Source organism: Giraffa tippelskirchi, chromosome 1 (assembly GCF_054371585.1).
Source record: "Giraffa tippelskirchi isolate mGirTip1 chromosome 1, T2T-mGirTip1v1.2.pri, whole genome shotgun sequence".
Lineage (NCBI taxonomy): Eukaryota > Metazoa > Chordata > Mammalia > Artiodactyla > Giraffidae > Giraffa > Giraffa tippelskirchi.
The window spans coordinates 135303546-135324107 of record NC_137275.1 but is presented as its reverse complement, the minus strand read 5'-3'; the positions used below and the strand labels follow the sequence as shown (position 1 = coordinate 135324107).

Genomic DNA, 20562 nt, shown 5'->3' with positions numbered 1-20562 from the left:
TGCAACCCCATGGAGCAAAGGCTTCTAGGTCCATGGGATTTTCCAGGCAAGAATGCTGGAGTGGGTTGCCATTCCCTTCTCCAGGGAATCTTCTTGACTTAGGGATCAAACCTGGTTCTCCCGCATTATGGGCAGATTCTTCACCATCTGAGCCACTAGGGAAACTCCCTCCTGCATTGGAAGGTGGATTCTTTACCACTAGCACCACCTGGGAAGCCCCGTTAATATATAAGCATAATAATAAACACAATTTATTCACCACTTATTTTGCATTATGCACTTATTCTTCACAAATCTTAGCTCATTCTGCCTTTGCTAATAACCCTATGGAGCAGCTGTTATTACCATACTTTATAGGAGAATAAAATAAAGATCAGAAAAGGCCATAGAGCTTTCCTAAGACCATGAAGCTAGTGAGTAGCAGAGCTGAGATTTGAACATGAACCTCTTAATACCAAAACCCATACTTAAGAAACAGGAATGGCAAACTAGTAAAGGCATCTCAGATATTATGTTGAAGAGGCTGAAAAACTCAGCAGGAAAGAGTGCTGTGATTTATTACTAATGCCTGTTATAGGTATAGAATAGAGGAATGGGAGTACAAATACCATAACTGACATTCTGTTTGAAACATGTTACCTCTCATGGCTGTACCAGGTAAACAAAATGTGAGGATGAGGAGGGAGAAAAGTGAAATGTATACTATGCTTAAAATAGGTGGGATTAGTAAAGTGAAGCAGAGATACAGCTCAAAGGCTATGTTTGCTTTATTTTTTTTTTCTTTTTCCTTTTTGAAGACCAAGAGTTTATTCTTGGTTAGGTTGTTAATCACAAGGCTAACAACACACTTCACTGAGGTGGTTGATAGCACAGCGAAACTGCCAGATACAATCTAATCTGTTGGTCTAACCTGACTGCAAACTTTCCTTTCCTCACAGAACTCAAGAAGAGAAATGAGACTATCCTTTTTGAAATGAAACAATTCCTTTACCAAAAGAAAAACATCCACGGAAATATTTAAATTTACATTTTAGTTGAAGCTGTTAGTTCCCTAGCTTACCTCAAACAGAATCAGTACATATGCGCTATGAGGGCTATTCAACGTGGCTCTGCATCATGAGGGCAGGAAACCCTTCAGTGTAGTTAGAGGACTCTAAGTTACAAACTGATATATCAGATCATCAGCTTTTTTAAAAATAGGAATGACTAAGCTCCACTAATTCACAGTCAAGTTAATATTTTATTACTCTACTGCCCAGGTCAAGAGACAATATACGAGAAGCTCTAAATTCAATGAAGATGACACTTTTCTTCTATGGTTTTAAAGATGTCTATGAAAACTCTAAATTTTGTTATGAAAAAGTTTTAAATAAAATGAAACAGATATTCAAGTCCTCCCAAGAGTCCAAAACAGAGCAAGTTGTTACAGTATATGTAGGCTCACCCGGTTCTCAATGGAGTTGTGTTTCCATTGGCTAAAATGAATTTCAGTGATCACTTATTCCTGAGGGTACCACGGATGGGATTTACACATTTGGACGCAATTCTTAATTATGATATACTGGCTGTGTTGTCAGTGTACACAAGCTTCTAACCACATTACTCAGGAAATAATATGAAGCCAGGAGTGAGCTGTCAGCACAATGATAACTCTATCTGATCAGAGGTGAACAGAAGACTGTTTCTATTTTTCTAGCTCAATCAGATATGTAAGCACCACTTCTCCAGAAGTGATGTGGGTGCTTGAACACTGTCAAAGGAGCTAATACAGAAACATATCTTGGAAATTTATCATCTGGCTGAGATTCTCTCAGACAATAAAAGAAACACCTGATTTATCTCTGTGTATCTGTTTATCTAGTAAAGGGATGTGATATATTACATTGGTGCAAAAGTAATTATGGTTGTACATTGTTGAACTTTGCCATTTGATACTGGAATACATTCGTAGGTAAATATGGTTATGTTATATTTTCTTGCTTCATGGTTTGTTTTGGGTTTTTTTTGATAGTAAATTTTTACTTGCTGCTTATTTTATATGTATTTTAGGCTATGGAATTGATGTTAGACCAAAAGCAAATTTGAATAATTTTCTTATCAGAGGGGTCATAAAGCAGTACAACTGACAACATCAGCAATGCATTTGGCCAAGGAATTGCTAATGAACGTGCAGTGCAGTGGTGGGTCAAGAAGTTCTGCCAAGGAGACAAGAGCCTTGAAGATGAGGAGCCTAGTGGACAGCCATCGGAAGTTGACAACTGTCAATTGAGAGTAATCGTCAAAGTTGATCCTCTTACAACTACATGAGAAGGTGCCCAAAACAATGCCAACCATTCTATGGTCATTTGGCATTTAAAGAAAATTGGAAAGGTTAAAAAGCTCGATAAATGGGTGCCTCATGAGCTGATAGAGAAAAAAAAAAATCACCGTTTTGACGTGTCTTCTTCTCTTATTCTTTGCAATAACAATCCATTTCTCAATTGCATTGTGATATGTGATGAAAAGTGGATTTCACATGATAGCAGGTGATGACTAGATCAGTTGGACCATGAGGAGGTGCCAAAGCACTTTCCAAAGCCAAACTTGCACCAAAAAGGGTCATGGCCACTATTTGGTAGTCTGCTGCCTGTCTGATCCACTATAGTTTTCTGAGTCCTGGCGAAACCATGACTTCTGAGAAGTATGCTTAGCAAATCAATGAGATAAACCAAAAACTGCAGTAACTGCAGCCAGCATTGGCCAACAGAATGGGCCCAATTCTTCTCCATGACAATGGGTGACCACACATCACACAACCAATGCCTCAAAAGTTGAACAAACTGGGTTACAAAGTTTTGCCTCATCTGTGATATTCACCCGACCTCTCGCCAACCGACTACCACTTTTTCAAGCATCTTGACAACATTTTGTGGGGAAAATGCTTCTACAACCAGCAGGACATACAGAATGCTTTCTGAGAGCTTGTCAAATCCTGAAGTACGGATTTTAATACTACAGACATAAACTTATAAGTGTGTTGATTGTAACAATTCCCATTTTGATTAATAAAGACGTTTGAGCCCAGTCATAGTTATTTAAAATTAAGAGTCTGAAGCCATAATTACTTTTGTACCAACCTAACAGAAGGAGTCCAATAACTATTTCTGAGTAATAAACTAATCATTCCATAATTATTGAAGAATTCGTATAGTAATTGTACAATATACAAAAGGAGTTTCCTACTTCTCCTGTCATTTTGGGGACTGGTGATATGGTAATGAGCCTATACTCCTGATTAAATCCTCCAAAATATACTTCTATGTATTTGATAGAATAAACTATAAATATAGGTGAACAAGTAAGAATGTGCATGAACTGGAAAACAAAGTAATTTTGTTGATAACGACATCTTGATATGCTTTATACATTTGCTGTTGTTCAGTTATTCAGTCCTGTCCAACTATTTGGGGCCTCCACGGACTGCAGCACACCAGGCTTCCCTGTCCTTCAGCATCTCCCAAAGTTTGCTCAAACTCATGTTCATTGAGTCAGTGATGTCATACAACCATCTCTACCATCCCCTTCTCTTCCTGCCTTCAATCTTTCCCAGCATCAGGGTCTTTTCTAATGAATCTGCTCTTCCCATCAGGTGGCCAAAGTATTGGAGCTTCAGTTTCAGCATCAGTCCTTCTAATGAATATATTAGGGTTGATTTCCTTTAGTATTGACTGGTTTGATCTCCTTGCAGTCCAAGTGACTCTCAATAGTCTTCTCCAACACCACAGTACAAAAGCATCAATTCTTCCGCACTCAGCTTTCAGCGCTTTGGGCTTTCCTGGTAGCTCAGCTGTTAAAGACTCTGCCTGCAATGCGGGAGAACTGGATTTGATCCCTGGGTTGGAAAGATCCCCTGGAGAATGGAAAGGCTAACCACTCCAGTATTCTGGCCTGGAGAATTACAGTCCATGGGGTCGCAAAGAGTCGGACACAACTGAGTGACTTTCATTTTCAGCCTTCTTTATGGTCCAATTCTCACATCCATGCATGACTACTGGAAAAACCATAGACTATACAGACCTTTGTCATCAAAGTAATGTCTCTGGATTATATATAATTTCATGCAATCTTAGAAAAAAAGATTTCAAAAAGGGGTTTTCAACAGAAAACATTTTCACCAAACTTTGCAAACTTGAAGCTTTCCTCTTACTTCTCTGATATGTTCTAATCATCTTATATGTTCCTAAAGAAGTGTATGCTTCTCTCTGGCTTCCATTCAGGCATCAGGAAGTCCCATATACTGTGTATCTCACATCTCTCTCAGACTTCCTCCCCAAATTCCTTTTCCTTATGTGCAGCTTACTTTAACTAGGTGTTAAAACAATATGATTTTGCTAACATCCATTAATGTAAGCAAAATTATTTAATAAGAAGGTAATTTTCCAAGAAGCATATGTTCTTTTTCAGGATAGTTGCTTACTCACCATGTATAGGTCTAGTTAGAAAGTTTTAGGCATAATGACAAGTATTCTTGGAGGCAGCCCTATGAACATGAGATACCTTCTCTTGCTATAACTTAATCTAGTTATAGTTTTCAAATGACCCATGTGCTTATGTTTTCTATTAATTTTGTGAAAAATGCTTTTAAAAAGACACTAGCTTAATATTAATTATAGATTCACTATGCACTGCATTAAAAATATCCAAAGTATATGGATATAGCTTTAATTTAACCTCTCTCAAGAAAGGATTTTCTGGAGAACATACACACACAGACACACACATCACACACTATGAATAATATGCATTTGTAAACTGTCTTTATGAAATGTGAGCATGCCAGTTATTCCCAGAAAATGAATTTAATTACTTTATACAGTATAGCCCTTCTCAAAACAAAATTACTTAGAGAAGATGAGAGCTTTAGAGCTCTAGTCATGGAATTAGTGTGCATTCTTGCATTTTTAAAATACATCTGTGACGACTCACACTGAAAGCACTAGGTCCTCACAGCAGGAGGAAGCAGTCCAGAGATCTTCCACTCCTTACAAGTACATAGGGGTCTTGTGTTTCCCACCAATTTTAACAAACCAATCTTCATAGATACTCTGCCCCTCTTTCTCCTTCCTCTGTTACATTTTTCTCCACCCTTTTCTAATGCATAACTATCTCCTGTGTGCCTACTGTGCTGAGCCTGTGTTGAGCTTGAGGGATATTCACAAGAAGGTATATGCCATGTTCCATGTCTCTTGAGCATGTATAGACCAGGACATTGAAAACTGTCCATTGCAGCTTGAACCATTAATAGGTTATGAAAGCAATTTACAGAATAACCACTGTTCAAAAGAAGTTTGAGTCACAGTGTATATATGCATAGTAGGTTGCAGTGTGAAATATATTACTCTGGATTATAGGATAAGAGTTTAGAAAGCACTTTAATTAAGAAAATGAGATCCAGTTGCAGTCTTCATAAGAGTAAATTCTACTTCACCATCAAACCCAAATAATGCCCCTCTTCATGATCCAATATAGTAACTACTAGCTTTCCTTTCCTATGGATAAACAGGCCATAATATAATTTTTGCTAGTTTATGTGACTAGTTTATTCATTCAGCTATTCTTATACTGTTACTTTAACCACACACTAATTTTAATAAAGTTTAAACAAAAAGAGTACATCACATAGCTTACTGTATTCATGAGCAGATCATAAAAATGACACTTTGAATTATAGAGGGAGCTGACCTCAATAAGAGATTTAAGATCTCACAGGATCAACAACTTTGCTTCTTTGCTACTTGGGCTGTTTGGTTAAAAGATAATCAAATACAAATTAAAAATGAAATAAATTATAATAAATACATATATAACCTCAATCCAAACAATGATGCGTGACTCTGACCTAAGAATATGAATCTTTATCATACATTTTCTTTCAAGAAATTTGTTTAACTAAAAATACCTTGTTGCATATATGTCAAGCACTAAGTGCACATAAACTAACTACAAATAAACAGCAAGATTTTCTCAGCAAACTCAAACAGTAACTCCATTTTCCCCATCATGGAGAAGTGGAATTTTAGTTATTTTCTATTTCTATTTCTATTATTCTATTTCTATAATTTTAGTTATATTTAGTTATTTTCTATTTGCTGTGCTATTTAGCCCTATGACTGGGTTTTTATGCAGCTCTTGAATCTTGGAATTGGGTTGGAATTCCTTTGAAAAGTTTGTCTTGGCATAATCCCCATTCCTTGTTTCTATTGTACTTGATTTCACCTTTTTGAATGCTTGAGTTTTGTGCCTCTCTCTTTCCCCTTTCTGGTAAGATATGAGACAATGTCATTAAAGTCTCCATTGCTTTTTCTGGCTCAAAGAGAGGTAATTCTACCCCCACAGAATCCTCCAATATCTTTACTGTCTGTCTGATTCTTCAACCCCTACCTTCTTTTCAAGTCTTCAATTTTTGTAAATAAAAAAAAAGCAAAATTAATTAATTTATAATGGCTATTTCTAATAATCACCATCAGTATTCTATAATCTAGGCTACGCTTGTGGAAATGATAGTTCCTGTGATAGTTGAGTGATTTAGAAACTTAAGGTTATAACTTTTTCCTGAAACAATATTTTAAAATATTCAGTGACATAATTCTCTTCAACTTCAAATGCTGTTTTTGTTCAGTCACTTAATTGTGTCCAACTCTTTGCGATCCCATGGGCTGCAGCACGCAAGGCTTCCCTCGCCTTCACTGTCTCCCATAGTTTGATCAAACTCATGTCCACTGAGTCAATGATGCCTTCCAGCCCTCTCACCCTCTGTCCCTTCAATATGGCTCCCAAGAGACAACACTTATGGTTATTTAAACATGTAATTAATAATAATATTTTGTATAGGCAAGAAGTGCTTTCCAGGCAGCTCAGTGGTGAAGAATCCGCCTGCCAACGCAGGAGACACAGTTTCAGTTTCTGGGTTGGGAAGATCCCCTGGAGAAGGAAATGGAAACCCACTCCAGTATTCTCACCTGGGAAATCCCATGGACAGAGGAGCCTGATAAGCTATAGTCCATGGGGTCGCAAAAGAGTTGGACATGACTTAATGACTAAACAACAGCAACAGGCAAGAAGTAGAACTCATGTATCAGGAGATCCAATGTTAACTTGACATATGAGCAGCATGTACACAGATCTGAGCAAATACTAAGAATTTACTCTGGACAATGTGATTGTCATCAGAACATTCAGTCCTGTTGCTCATGAACCAGACGTGATTGCTTTGACTTTGAGAGGGAGGACTCAGGAGAGCATTTCAGGGCCGCATGGAGTAGCCAAAGTTTTGAGGATAGAGTTCACACAAGGACAACACTTTGTCAGAATTTAATATCTGGTGAACAAGTTGGTCACAAATCCGATATTAGTAATCTTCCAGCCAGTGTGGGAGTCTGTCTTCCTGGCAGTGCAGTTACCTGTACTCTGCCATGATAAATACCCCCGCTGAACTGTCTTTTTCTGTGAAGTCTTCCTGACACTGTTTAGGTGAGTGCTCTGAAGACGACTCTGCTGGCTTCTGATTTTTATTTGCCCCGTTTGCATTTAAATTAAGGTGCAGTGCAGAATTCTTTAACTCTTACTTTTATCATGAGAGTTTTTATGGGTAAAACCGTGTTCCCCCAAAGATACATTTAAGTCCAAAGCCCCAGTATCTTTAAATGTGACCTTACTAGGAAATATGGTCTTTGCAGGTATAATCAAGTGAGGTCATAGTGGAACACAGCAGACCCTAAATCCAATCTGACTTATGTCCTTATAAGATAAAGAGGAAAAACAGACATACAGGAGGAACACCACGCAACAGTGGAGACAGAGGTGGCAGTGATGCACCTCCAAGCCAAGGACACCAAGGGCTGCCAGCAACGTCAGAAGCTAAGAAAATACATGGAATGGATTCTTCTCTAGAGTCTTCAGGGAGAACACGACCTCAGTGACACCCTGATTTCAGGCTTTTTGCCTTTAAGACCATGAGATAATCAATTGTTGTTTTGAGCCACACTGTTTACGGTAATTTGTTATGGTAGCCCTAGGAAACTGACACAAGTGTGTATTTATACAAGATGCCAATTGTATCTGCTCTTCCCACTGATCTGTATGGTTCTGCAGCATGTGTGAAAAAGTGAGGATGAAGCTGTTATTCTGCAGGAATTCAGGATTCTGACCACCTTTATAGCTGTGTTGATAAGAAAGAGACTGGGGACTAAAATGGCCTCTAGAGAGAGGATTGAATGGGGGAAAAAAAGAGAAACACACATACCTCTACAATAAAGAAAGAGAATGGGGACTTCTCTGGTGTCCAATGGCTCCCCATACAGGAAGCCCAATTTGATCCCTGGTCCAGGAACTAGATACCACATGTTTCAACTAAGAGTTCGTATGCTGCAACTAAAGATCCAATGCACTGTAACTAAGGCCCACTGCGGCAAAAAAGAAAAAAAAAAAATATATATATATATATTTATACACATATATATATGTATTTTTTTACATAGAAAGAAAAAGAAGAAATGAAGAAACTAAACAATGAAGTTAGGTTTTTTTCCCTTTTGGAAGTAACAATTAGAAAGTCACCTATGCTTTGCCTTTTCTGAGACTTCGAAGCTTAGAAAGTGTAGTGATTATATCTGTGACACTTTGTGGTCTTACAAGAATTTAATCTAGGGTCCGGCAGCAGAGGTTGTGAGCAGCAGCTCTACAGTGTCTCTAAGCCTTTGTCTTCTCTCTAATTCCAAAGTTGATCTTGGTTATGCATCGTGCAGGTCAATGCCAGGTCATATAGAAACAGAAGCCTACATTTGAAAAAGAAAATCACTCTCATGAGGTTTTATTTTATTGTATTCTTTATTATTTGCCTAGAAAAGTTCCCCTTGGTACAATCTCCCTAATAGCTCCAAGTTATCTATTTCCTGATCTACAAAATCTAAACTGGCCCCATTCCTATTTAAAATGACACTTGCTTCTTCATTGTCCATCTCAAACTTCTTCCACCTCATTTTCTAAGCTAAGAAAAGCTCCCTGATTTATTGCCCCTAAAGTACCAACTAAAATAAATATCTCCCACAAAAATTTCATTAAATAAGGTATTCAAAATTATCCCATGTATATATTTTAGATCTATTATTTTTCATTTAAATTTTAATTTATATGAGTATATGCTCATTTTATCCTTATACATCATATAAATATAAATAGCATATATATTTAAAAGATAGACCTTAATTACAATTCCAGAATTTAAGATGTCACTAATCCTACCATGAACACCCTCATTGAGAAGTTTCTGGTAAATCAATGCTTATACAGCATATTGAGAAATGCCACAAATTAAAGGAAGTACAGTTATTGACTATCATGTGGCACTTATTCTCCTCTACACACAATACTATTTAATTATACTTACTGTGTCAAAGAGATGTGTCTATATCTACTGAGACACACAGAATGCAAATACTACCCTGGGTTACAGAGTTAGCAAGAAGAAAAACTGGAATATGAATTCAAGTCTGTATTACTGAAAATCTGTGTCTTCCTACATTTCCATACACACACACACACACACACCACCCAAAGATTAAAAAAAAATGACTCAAGTCAGTTACTCTGGATTCACATTGTAGCTCCATACATTATCTATGTCTCCTTCGTCAAGTTAATCTTTTTTCTGATGATTTATTTATTTTAAACTTTTTTATTGGTATAATTGATTTACAATATTGTGCTAGTTTCAGGTATATGGCATTAAAAGAACACATCATTCTTTTAGAAAAAGCTGAACTATTTAAAATAAAAATACCATGATCTACATACACGAACTCAGCAGTGGCCACAGGACTGGAAAAGGTCAGATTTCATTTCAATCCCAAAGAAAGGCAATGCCAAAGAATGCTCAAACCACCGCACAATTACACTCATCTCACACGCTAGTAAAGTAATGCTCAAAACTCTCCAAGCCAGGCTTCAGCAATATGTGAACCATGAACTTCCAGATGTTCAAGCTGGATTTAGAAAAGGCAGAGGAACGAGAGATCAAATTGCCAACATCCGACGGATCATCGAAAAAGCAAGAGAGTACCAGAAAAACATCTATTTCTGCTTTATTGACTATGCCAAAGCCTTTGACTGTGTAGATCACAATAAACTGTGGAAAATTCTGAAAGAGATGGGAATACCAGACCACCTGACCTGTCTCTTGAGAAACCTGTATGCAGGTCAGGAAGCAACAGTTAGAACTGGACATGAAACAACAGACTGGTTCCAAATAGGAAAAGGAGTACGTCAAGGCTGTATATTGCCACCCTGCTTATTTAACTTATATGCAGAGTACATCATGAGAAATGCTGGGCTGAAGGAAGCACAAGCTGGAATCAAGATTGCTGGGAGAAATATCAATAACCTCAGATATGCAGATGACACCACCCTTCTGGCAGAAAGTGAAGAAGAACTAAAGAGCCTCTTGATGAAAGTGAACGAGGAGAGTGAAAAAGTTGGCTTAAAGCTCAACATTCAGAAAACTAAGATCATGGCATCCGGTCTATCATTTCATGGCAGATAGATGGGAAAACAGTGGAAACAGTGGCTGACTTTATTTTTCTGGGCTCCAAGATCACTGCAGATGGTGATTGCAGCAACGAAATTAAAAGATGCTTACTCCTTGGAAGGAAAGTTATGACCAACCTAGATAGCATATTAAAAAGCAAAGACATTACTTTGCCAACAAAGGTCCATCTAGTCAAGGCTCTGGTTTTGCCAGTAGTCATGTATGGATGTGAGAGTTGGACTATAAAGAGAGCTGAGCACCGAAGAATTGATGCTTTTGAAGTGTGGTGTTGGAGAAGACTCTTGAGAGTCCCTTGGACTGCAAGGAGATCCAACCAGTCCATCCTAAAGGAGATCAGCCCTGGGTGTTCATTGGAAGGAATGATGTTGAAGCTGAAACTCCAATACTTTGGCCACCTCATGCGAAGGGTTGACTCATTGGAAAAGACCCTAATGCTAGGAAGGATTGGGGGCAGGAGGAGAAGGGGATGACAGAGGATGAGATGGTTGGATGGCATCACTGACTCGATGGATATGGGTTTGGCTGGACTCAGGGAGTTGGTGATGGATAGGGAGGCCTGGTGTGCTGCAATTCATGGGGTTGCAAAGAGTCGGACGTGACTGAGCAACTGGACTGAACTAAACTGAACTACATACATGATCAAAAAATGTCATATGAAAATGCTTGCTTTATAAGGCATAGTAGTGTAATGGAAAATGAAGAAAATTTTGTGATTTTGTATTTGAACTCTACCATTTAGTAATTGTGTGGCAATAAACAACTTACCCATCCTACCTATGACTCAGTCCCTTCACCTGTAAAACACAAACGACATCTATCCTCACAGTGCTCACAATGGTTTTGAAACTCAACTACAACACTGATTTCTTAATATAGAATGTGCTGCAGTTCCAAAGTGCAAAATTATCACTATATTTTTATGTATGCACGCTAAATGTGAATTACTGTAGACATATAAAATTATTAGAAGCAAAATTAAATGCTTCCCAATAAATAGATGCAAACCAAATAGCACCTTATATTCAGAGGTAGCTGAATATAAGCACCATTTGTGAATTGCATACTTACTTTGTCCCTCTTAGTCATTAGAGAAGAAAAGCTTCATTCAATTTGACTTTGTGAGAAAGTTATTCCTATCTTCTGTTTATCCCAAGATGTGTACAATTGGGAAAGGTAAAAAGAATGAAATAATTCTAGAAGTAATGGTCACCTTCCATATTCTAGCAAGTGTGTCTCCAGAAACATACCCATCAGGAAAGCCCAGTTATAAAGATCATCAAGGCATTATTAACTTTATAAATCATTAAAAATATGAATGAATTTAATAATTGGCCATGATCCCTTGGCCACCTTTAAATTAGCATCCATCATCTACACAGACACACTGTATGTCCATGGTTTGTGAACAAAACGGCTCACATCCTTTAGAACTTTACCATTCATTTGCCACACTTTTTTAAAGAAATAAACATCACACACCAAGTAGTACTTCTTTATATGTAGTCAATAGCTATTCATTAGCTAAGCAACAGGAAATTATTTTTAAAGACTCAACAACTTAAATGACAGTGGCACTGCTTGAAAACATTGCTGAAAATTTATGAGAAAAAGAGACAAAAATAATTATAGAAATGACAATATGTGTTCACCTTTATGAGTGTTTACTATGTGTCAGACACTGTGGCATGCAACATTTGGCTGCATCATTCAATTTAGTGGTTAAAAGAACTTAAATATTATTTATTTAGTGAAACATAATTAGATAAACAGAATTTCAAGACTTAACAATGGCCTAAGTCTACCTAGACAGTTAATGGTAGAACTATATTTTCATCACAGGTGAACCAACTCCAGAACTTTTCGTCTTAACCACTTCAGCTTACTGTGTCTAGCTGTCTCTATTGTTCTTTTTCATAAATTAGAGGATATTATCATTCCCACATTGATAATTAACAAAGTGGTAAATAATATTAGATATTTATAGCATTATCATTAACTATCATATTATGTTCCTAAAGGAAATCAACGCTGAATATTCACTGGGAGGACTGATGCTAAAGCTGAAGCTCCAATACTTTGACCACCTGATGCAAAGTGCAGATTCATTTGGAAAAGACTGAAGGCAAAAGGAGATGGGGGCGGCAGAGGATGGGATGGTTAGATAGCATCACCGACTCAATGGACATGAGTGTGAGGAAACCCCGGGAGATAGTGGAGGACAGAGAAGCCTCGCATGCTGCCATCCATGGGATCAAAAGAGTTGGACACAACTTAGCGACTGACCAACACTAACAAAATCATTACTATTCCTAGTAACAGGAAGTTTTTGATTTGAAATAACTGTAACTAACACTTACTTTTATTTTTAGTCACCTAAAGATACCTTTCATAGGTTTGGTTTGGAACAATGACTAAATCTATCATATTATACTTTGACCCTCTGGAAACCATATATAATTCCAGGAAAAGTTCTTTTCTATTACTGAAAGATAATGTTCTGGATAAGGAGTGTATAATAAAAGTTTCCTGCAGTTGCAATAAAGAACATATTCCTAAAAGAAAAAAATATAGTTGACCTACTCAGTTCATCTCCTTATTTTCCCACATTCTTAATTTCAGCTATCCCAAGATGAATACAGTTAAAGGGGCTTTGGGCAAGGGAAGCCTTAGACACAAGTTTTAGATACTTCTCCCCACCTGAATTGCTGAAAAGGAGCATGTTATATTGGCTACAATTGTTCTGTTAACACTCTGGGAGGGAGAAGCCATTGATTCAGCCAGATTCTTCTAGCCTCAATTGTTCCCCAGGGTAAAAAACAGGCACTTTGAGAAAATCATTCACTCCTTTCAGACCTCCTAGGAAGTCTGCAAGAACTGCTCCAATGTCCTAAATGGTACCCTAGTTAGCTCTGAAAACACATGTACCTAACAAAGTATCCCACTCACTTTTCAGATGTAGCCAATACTTTAGAGGGAGCCTCTAATTTAATATTTTATTATGAATTTCTCTTCGTGGTTCACTTTATAGCTCTTTAGTTGCTATAGCTATAAAATGATCTAGATTAGCATAGAGTATCCCAAGACAGCAATGTAAAGAACTCTAAAACATTTTCCACAGTGGTGTAATTCCTTAGACTATGAAACATGGAAATACAGTCACTTGAGTGTCTGATGCCTTTCAAAAGTAATATTGTAAAAACTTTGCTTTTATTGTAGGAAAAGAACAAAAAACTCATAATTAACTTGCAGTCTAGTAGCTGACAAAATGAAAAGGGCCTCAATCCCAGATTCCATTAACATATTACATCTTTATTGAAGTGTAGAAGTATAATGCCGAGGTTTATATAAATCTCATCATATTTCCAGTGGGAGCACAGCAATTTCAACATCTTATATGGATGTCCATGTTATACTTTCACTAGCAGGAAAAACCGTAACTGGCAAATTTTATATGTAGTGCCTAATGTGTTCTTGACTATCTAGACACCTTAATATAAATTCCTTATCAGATACTTCCTTCTCTTATAAATTCTCATTTATACACTCTACAAAATCTTTATTGCCAACTTGACTTTCTGACATATAACATTTTCTTACTGGTTCTTTCTTCATTTCCTTTCAATTTTCTTCTCTCTTTAATCACATGTAAGTACAAACTTACTCATTTTTCTCCAGTTGTTCCTTCAATAGTGAAGTCTCTCAGTCATGTCCGACTCTTCGTGACCCCTTGGACTGCAGCATACCAGGCTCCTCCGCCCATGGGATTTTCCAGGCAAGAGTACTGGAGTGGGTTGCCATTGCCTTCCCCAATGTGAGGGTGAGATTTTACATTTATAGGGAGGAATGTTTTGCTGGGTTTAAACTTCAACTAGGCTTATGCATTTGAAGTACCTCCTTAGACTGAAGATCAGCCAGTCATGGCCAAATAATCTTGATCCTGAGTTGGTTGAGACCAGTGGATTAATCCAACCTGGCCATTTCCCCACCCCCTACGTGCTTCACTTCCTCAAAAACTGCCATCAAGTCAGCTCCTTGGGTCCTTGATTATGGGTCAAAGGAGCCATGGGGAGCTCACGCTGGCTCCAGCCTCCAACAGCCCCCAGATCTTCCCACTTAAGGTTTTTCAAAGGCTTCTACAGAACTCTTGCCCAGTCTTGGGCCCAGTTCCTTCAATAAAACTAGTTAATTACTACAAGCTATGCAGCATATATGTTATGGAGGCTGACATTTCTTATTTCCTTTACATCTTCAGAGAAAATCATAGGAAAGTGGAGTAGAGCTAAATTCCCATGAATAAGTCTTTATGTCCACCATGTCTGCCCAGCAATTCATATTTCGTATCCAAGCCACAGTAAAATGGACATAAATAACTGAACTAGCTTGTCCCAGGGATTTCACAGAGCAAAGAGTCATTAGGTTAGGCTGGATCAGATGACATTATTGCATCAGGTTACTCTGGGTTAGCACCTCAGGACTATTCTAGTCCCATGTGTCAATGCTGTAAAGTAATACATTTTGAACTGTGGTGCTAGAGAAGACTCTTGAGAGTCTCTTGGGCTACAAGGAGATCAAACCAGTCAATTCTAAAGGAAATCAACACTGAATATTCATTGGAAGGACTGATGCTGAAACTGGAGCTCTAATATTTTGGCCGTCTGATTCGAAGAGCCAACTCATTGGAAAAGACCTGATGCTGGGAAAGATGGAAGGCAAGACGAGAACAGGGCAACAGAGGATGAGATGGTTAGAGAGAATCACTGATTCAATGGACATGAATTTGAGCAAACTCGGACAAAGAAGCCTGGCTTGCTACAGTCCATGGGGTTGCAAAGAGTTGGATACAACTTAGCAAGTGATCAACAATGACAACATTAAGGACTATGAAAATTTATAGTAGCTCTATTTGAATGGTGCTTTATGTTCTTCAAAACATTTTTGCATATATCCACTCTTTTCTTGTTCATAATACCATGAAGTATAAGTGATTCAGACAAAAATTTTGAAATATTACAGCCATCTTTTATACAAGGAATTAAAGACCAAGAAAGAATAAGTTACTTGCTCAAAATCCAACTAATAGGTATTATGGCCTAAACCCAATTTCTGGTCAAATGTTCCTAATAAAATGCTACTGTGTGTTGGATTTACACAAGCACACTTAGCTGTAACAGAACAGAAATTAAGACAGTCAAGCTCTCACATCTGGGATGCTGGTGGAGAGGTGAGTGGAGATTTGGTTCTGCAGTTGTACTGACTTCTCATAGGGAAGAAGGAAACAGGGTCTGCACCACGGGTTAGTGGTAAGAACGTAAAGAAAAATAATGACCCTCTGATTAACTTCTTGCTTTCACTTTGTTTCTCTAATATCTTCTAGTTAGAGTCTTGGCAATCAATCTGACACACATTATCACACAGAAAATGGAAACCGTTCTTAAAAAAGGTGTTCCACCTTCACGTTCACTGCAGCATTATTCACAGCAGCCAAGACATGAAAACAACTAAATGTCCACTGACGGACAAAGGGATAAAGAAAATACATGAAACAGAATATTACCTTTAAAAGAACTAAATGCTGCCATTTGTGACAACATGAGTGGACCTGGGGGACATTACGTTAAGTGAAGTAAGCCAGACACAGAAAGCAAGTATTGCATGATCTCACTTATATGTGAAATCTAAATTATCAAACACAAAGAAGCAGAGAGTAGAATGATGATTGCCAGGATCTAGTGGGAGGGAAAAATGGGGAGGTGTTGGTCAAATGGTACAAAGTTTCAACTATGCAAAATAAGTCCTGAGATCTTCTATCTTTTTTAAAAAAGGAATGTATTCCATTGTTCCTACCACTGCTCACCCATGCTATGATTCTCAACTGTTTTAATAGCTTAGAAGATTGGCCCTTGTTTGTTTTGGTAATATCTCTCTGCCAAAATATTAAATTCTGCATGTGTGTTTGAACACTTAACACATGCCTTCTGTATTGTTGTCTACATCAGGGGTCAGCACGTTTTTTCTGTAAAGGGCCAGATGGTAAAAGTTTAAGCTTTTCAGATCATAAGCTTTGTTGCAACTTTTCAACTCTGCCATTACAGTATACAAGAGCAGTGATGATATACAAAGAACAAGTGCAGCTGTGTTTCAACAAAACTTCATTTACAAAATAGGTGCCAGGCTGGATTTGGCTGACAAATATAGTACGCATACCCTTGGCATATATAAAGTCCATGTCAAACCGAAGTACATTTTTCTTCACCAAGATAACTTGTAGGTTTTTTTTAATAGTTTAATGCTTGTACATCCTCTTCATTGGCTACAGAAGGTCTAGATTTCATCTTAAAGAATCTCATGTTAATTTCTTGCTTCAGATGGGGAGGTGCCGGCCTATGCTCACTTTCTAATTCCAAGTGCCTATTTCCATCTATTTTATTAGAATCTCCATATTTTGAAATATTCTATGTATTACTTTCTCCATGCAGTGCACCAGTTTATTCTCTCCGATGTGCTAATACAAAGAATTCAAGCTCCTTCACATTCTCCACCATGGCCACCATGTTACCTTCAAAACACACAATGGTCAATTCAACTTTGCTAACTTTCCAACTTTCCAGCTCTCTTCCTATGTACCTCCCCAACCTGAATATTGTACCATGTGTAAACTACGCATATCAGTAATTCTTTTCAAAATATTACTCTTTAGACTGTCTGGTCCTGGCATATAAATTCCTCAATCAAGTAACTCTAGTTACTTTCTGTTCTTTAAAGAACCTTCTGTTCTTTCAAGAAATTATTTGTTGAATTTTCAAACCTATCATCTAGTGTCTACTGCTCAGGGCTTAGCACATAGTACTTGTTCACTTCCCTCAATTGGTGGTGTTACTACAGTAGAAACCACTGTATTTCTCAGAGTTCCTGCTCAGGGAGAAAGCAAGATAGACAGTGATGAACGTCGAGCATTCAGTTCAGGGGTTTCCAGTTTAGCAATCTTTCTAATCTGCCAATACTGAGATCCCTAGTCACATAATTCCTGTGTCTTCATCCTTCACAATATAAACACTGACTGAGACACTAGCGCAGAAAGCCTAAATGTTTGAATTATAGCAGCTTTTTTTCACTCTCTACCTTAGATCACTATGGAAACATAAATATAGGCAAACAAAATATGTTATACTTTTACTCAAGTAGAACTATCAGAAAGAGAGAAAATAAACAAGGGTAGTGATTTTCACCACCTAGTAATGAATCCTGTGATTTAGAGCCTGGTAAGAAATAAGAGAATTCTTCTATTAACCCAGATTCTCAGGTCAAAACAGCACATCTAAAACCATTTCATAAATACCTCCAAATTTTATTTTTGAGGGATAAATTCTTTTCATGAATCTAATTTGTCAAAATGTTATAAAATGTTAATGGTGTGCTTCATGTTAAAATGAATGCAATAACTGACCAGTAAAACTGAATAGTCAGAAAATCCACCTTGTATATTTGAAGTCTCTCTCTAGTAGCTACAACTTACTAGTGTCTGTGCGTTTTCTCCTGTGCGTTGTTTATATGACTTTTGTGACCTGATTCTTCCAGGAACGCAAATCAAGTCAGAGAGATTGACGTTATACTTAAATCCATCTCTTAACATTCCTATGCCTTCACCTTCTATTTGTTTTGTGGCATAATATGATTCTTGATAGCAGGTTGGACATTAAAAACATGTACATTTTATTTTTACTTTCAAATATGTTGTTTTAAAAATTACTTAGGGCCAATCTGAATACTTTGCTTATATATTTCTTTTCATACTGCTTGTTTATCATTCTATCTAGTTTAAGGAAGAATCTGGGTTGCCTTTATAAATGATGGAATTGAAAACTATAAATTAATATATAAAAATGGAGCTAGAGAAAATCCGTAGGCATACTGAAGATTGAAATAAGAGGAAAATTTGAGTCAGATATGTAAGGCTTTTATCCCATACAAGTTACTCAAGTAGTCTCAGAAGCTGACTCAGGACTTTCTGGAGTCAAAGCAAAAACAAAAACATTATTTTCAGTGCTCTTAAGGAAAATAAACTATTTATCGAGGGACACAAAGAAGTTTGTGCCATTTCATAGTGATAATAGTCCACAGTAGCAATAAAATAATAATAATAATTACTATTATTCTTATGGGATATTATTATTTGCCAATCACTGTTTTACTTACCTTCCAGGCATTGACTTAGTTCATTCTCAAAATAACTTAGAAAGTAGTCATGATTATTTTAATCTGACAGATGAGAAAACTGAGGACTAGTGTCAAGAGAGGCTTAGGAACTTAGGTTCCCACAGAGGTGAGCTGAATAATGAACAAGGTAGTCAGTTCTAAAGATGTTACACAACATCTCTTATCGCTTACATCTGAAAGAAATGCTTGAGGTCTTATGTAGAGGACTGAGGTATGTAGTAAAATGTATCTCTAGCAACAGCTACATAAAGGTAAGTGTAATGAGGGTTTCTTGAAGCATCTCTCTAGTCAGCAGACAACTCAGCAACAAAATTCAGAGATCATGAAGAGACTCAAACAAAAAGTCTTGAAGAAGCTCTTCAAACTATTATTCCCTGAAATACGTGATTTCACTAGTAATCTTAATGCAGATAACGAACTATATTTGGACCAGGTCAGCTAAGAAAATGACCCAAGTGGTATTTTTAGGTGCATAAAATATTTCATGCATTTTGCTAAATCTCAGGTATGGTACTGTCTTTCCACACACTAATCCAGAATCTTTTTTTTTTTTTTAATTTCTACTTTTTTATTCACTCCTCCTAAAAGCAGCACAAGCCAACCCACTCTTGATTCTCCCAGCTTCATGGTTCCCCAACTCAATGGACACATCTATCATTATCCTGACCAGCATGAAATTCAGCTAAGTTGATGAGGCCAGATATTTTTTATTAAAGCAAGAAGCAAACAACTGATACTCTGTTCCATTTTAACAATGTAAATACAGGCTAAAGAAGAACATACTGTATAATACAGGGCACATGTTTTATTACCACTAAACTGATATATAGTAATAACTTAGGATTTATATTTCAAACTGTATTTTTCAGTGTTTGTGGTGAAGGGAGAAATACACCATTTCTTTAGGGGATGCAGCCACACATGGGATATGTGTTACATCTCAAATATATGAGTTTTATTTTTCTTAGGTGAGAGTAGGCATTCCTTTTTAAACTTTATTGGTTAACCTTATGGCACACTTCTGTTCTTTATGTCTACCATTAGTGCAAGGTGGCGTGACGAAAAGGTTATCAAAGGATGCTTCAGTAGAACCAATTACTTCCTCTTCTGGTCTTCTCTCCTACTGATCATCTTATTCTGATATTGATCATATTTTACCTAGTGAAACTGAATACTGCAGCTCAAGTCTGTCACTTACTGTACTTATTGAGGAGCAGACTCTGTCATTTTCATCTCTTTTCCTCCATGGTGATGGGCACAATACTTGGACCATAATGGGTGTTCAGGAAATGTTAGTCACACTGGATTAAAAGTCAAACACTCACAATTATTTCTAAACTGCAAGAAAACAATGATCAATGTCAGAAGAAAAACCTTTGTGGATACAATAATATTTCTAAGCACTGATTACTAGGTGTCTTTCTACTCCTTTCCTAAAAATCAGAAGAGGTCAATTCCAACTAAATGGGTTGAATCATGTTTAATCAAAGAAGCTACTGAATTAAGCAACAATGTTCAGAAGGAAGATTTTAAGTGGATTTGCAAGAATGATAAAGATCCCAGAGACAGAACTGCCAAATTCAGCAACTTGTTATATTAAGAGTAGAATGAACTTAAGGAAGAGAGAGTGCATGATGGCTGAAGGCATATGTTTAAACAGCCATATGTTTTGCTGAGCACTCCCATTCACAGTTTAATTGGAGCATCAAGATAAAAACTCTGCTTACACCTGAGTGCTTAAGGTAAAACACTAAAATGGCTAACAT

At 37.2% G+C, this 20562-nt stretch overlaps 1 protein-coding gene across 3 annotated transcripts in view; it reads right to left on the bottom strand.

Moving 5' to 3' along the window:
• Positions 1–20562, bottom strand: part of LINGO2 (leucine rich repeat and Ig domain containing 2) — a 1356204-nt gene that overhangs the window by 1116644 nt on the left and 218998 nt on the right. Inside the window, exon 6 of one of the 3 annotated variants that reach the window (XR_014055952.1) lies at positions 8658–8813. The exons of the other annotated variants lie outside the window; for them this stretch is intronic. The gene's annotated coding sequence lies outside the window, so the exon portion shown is untranslated. Of the gene's footprint in view, positions 1–8657; positions 8814–20562 lie in introns of those variants that run through there. 3 annotated transcript variants of the gene reach the window in all.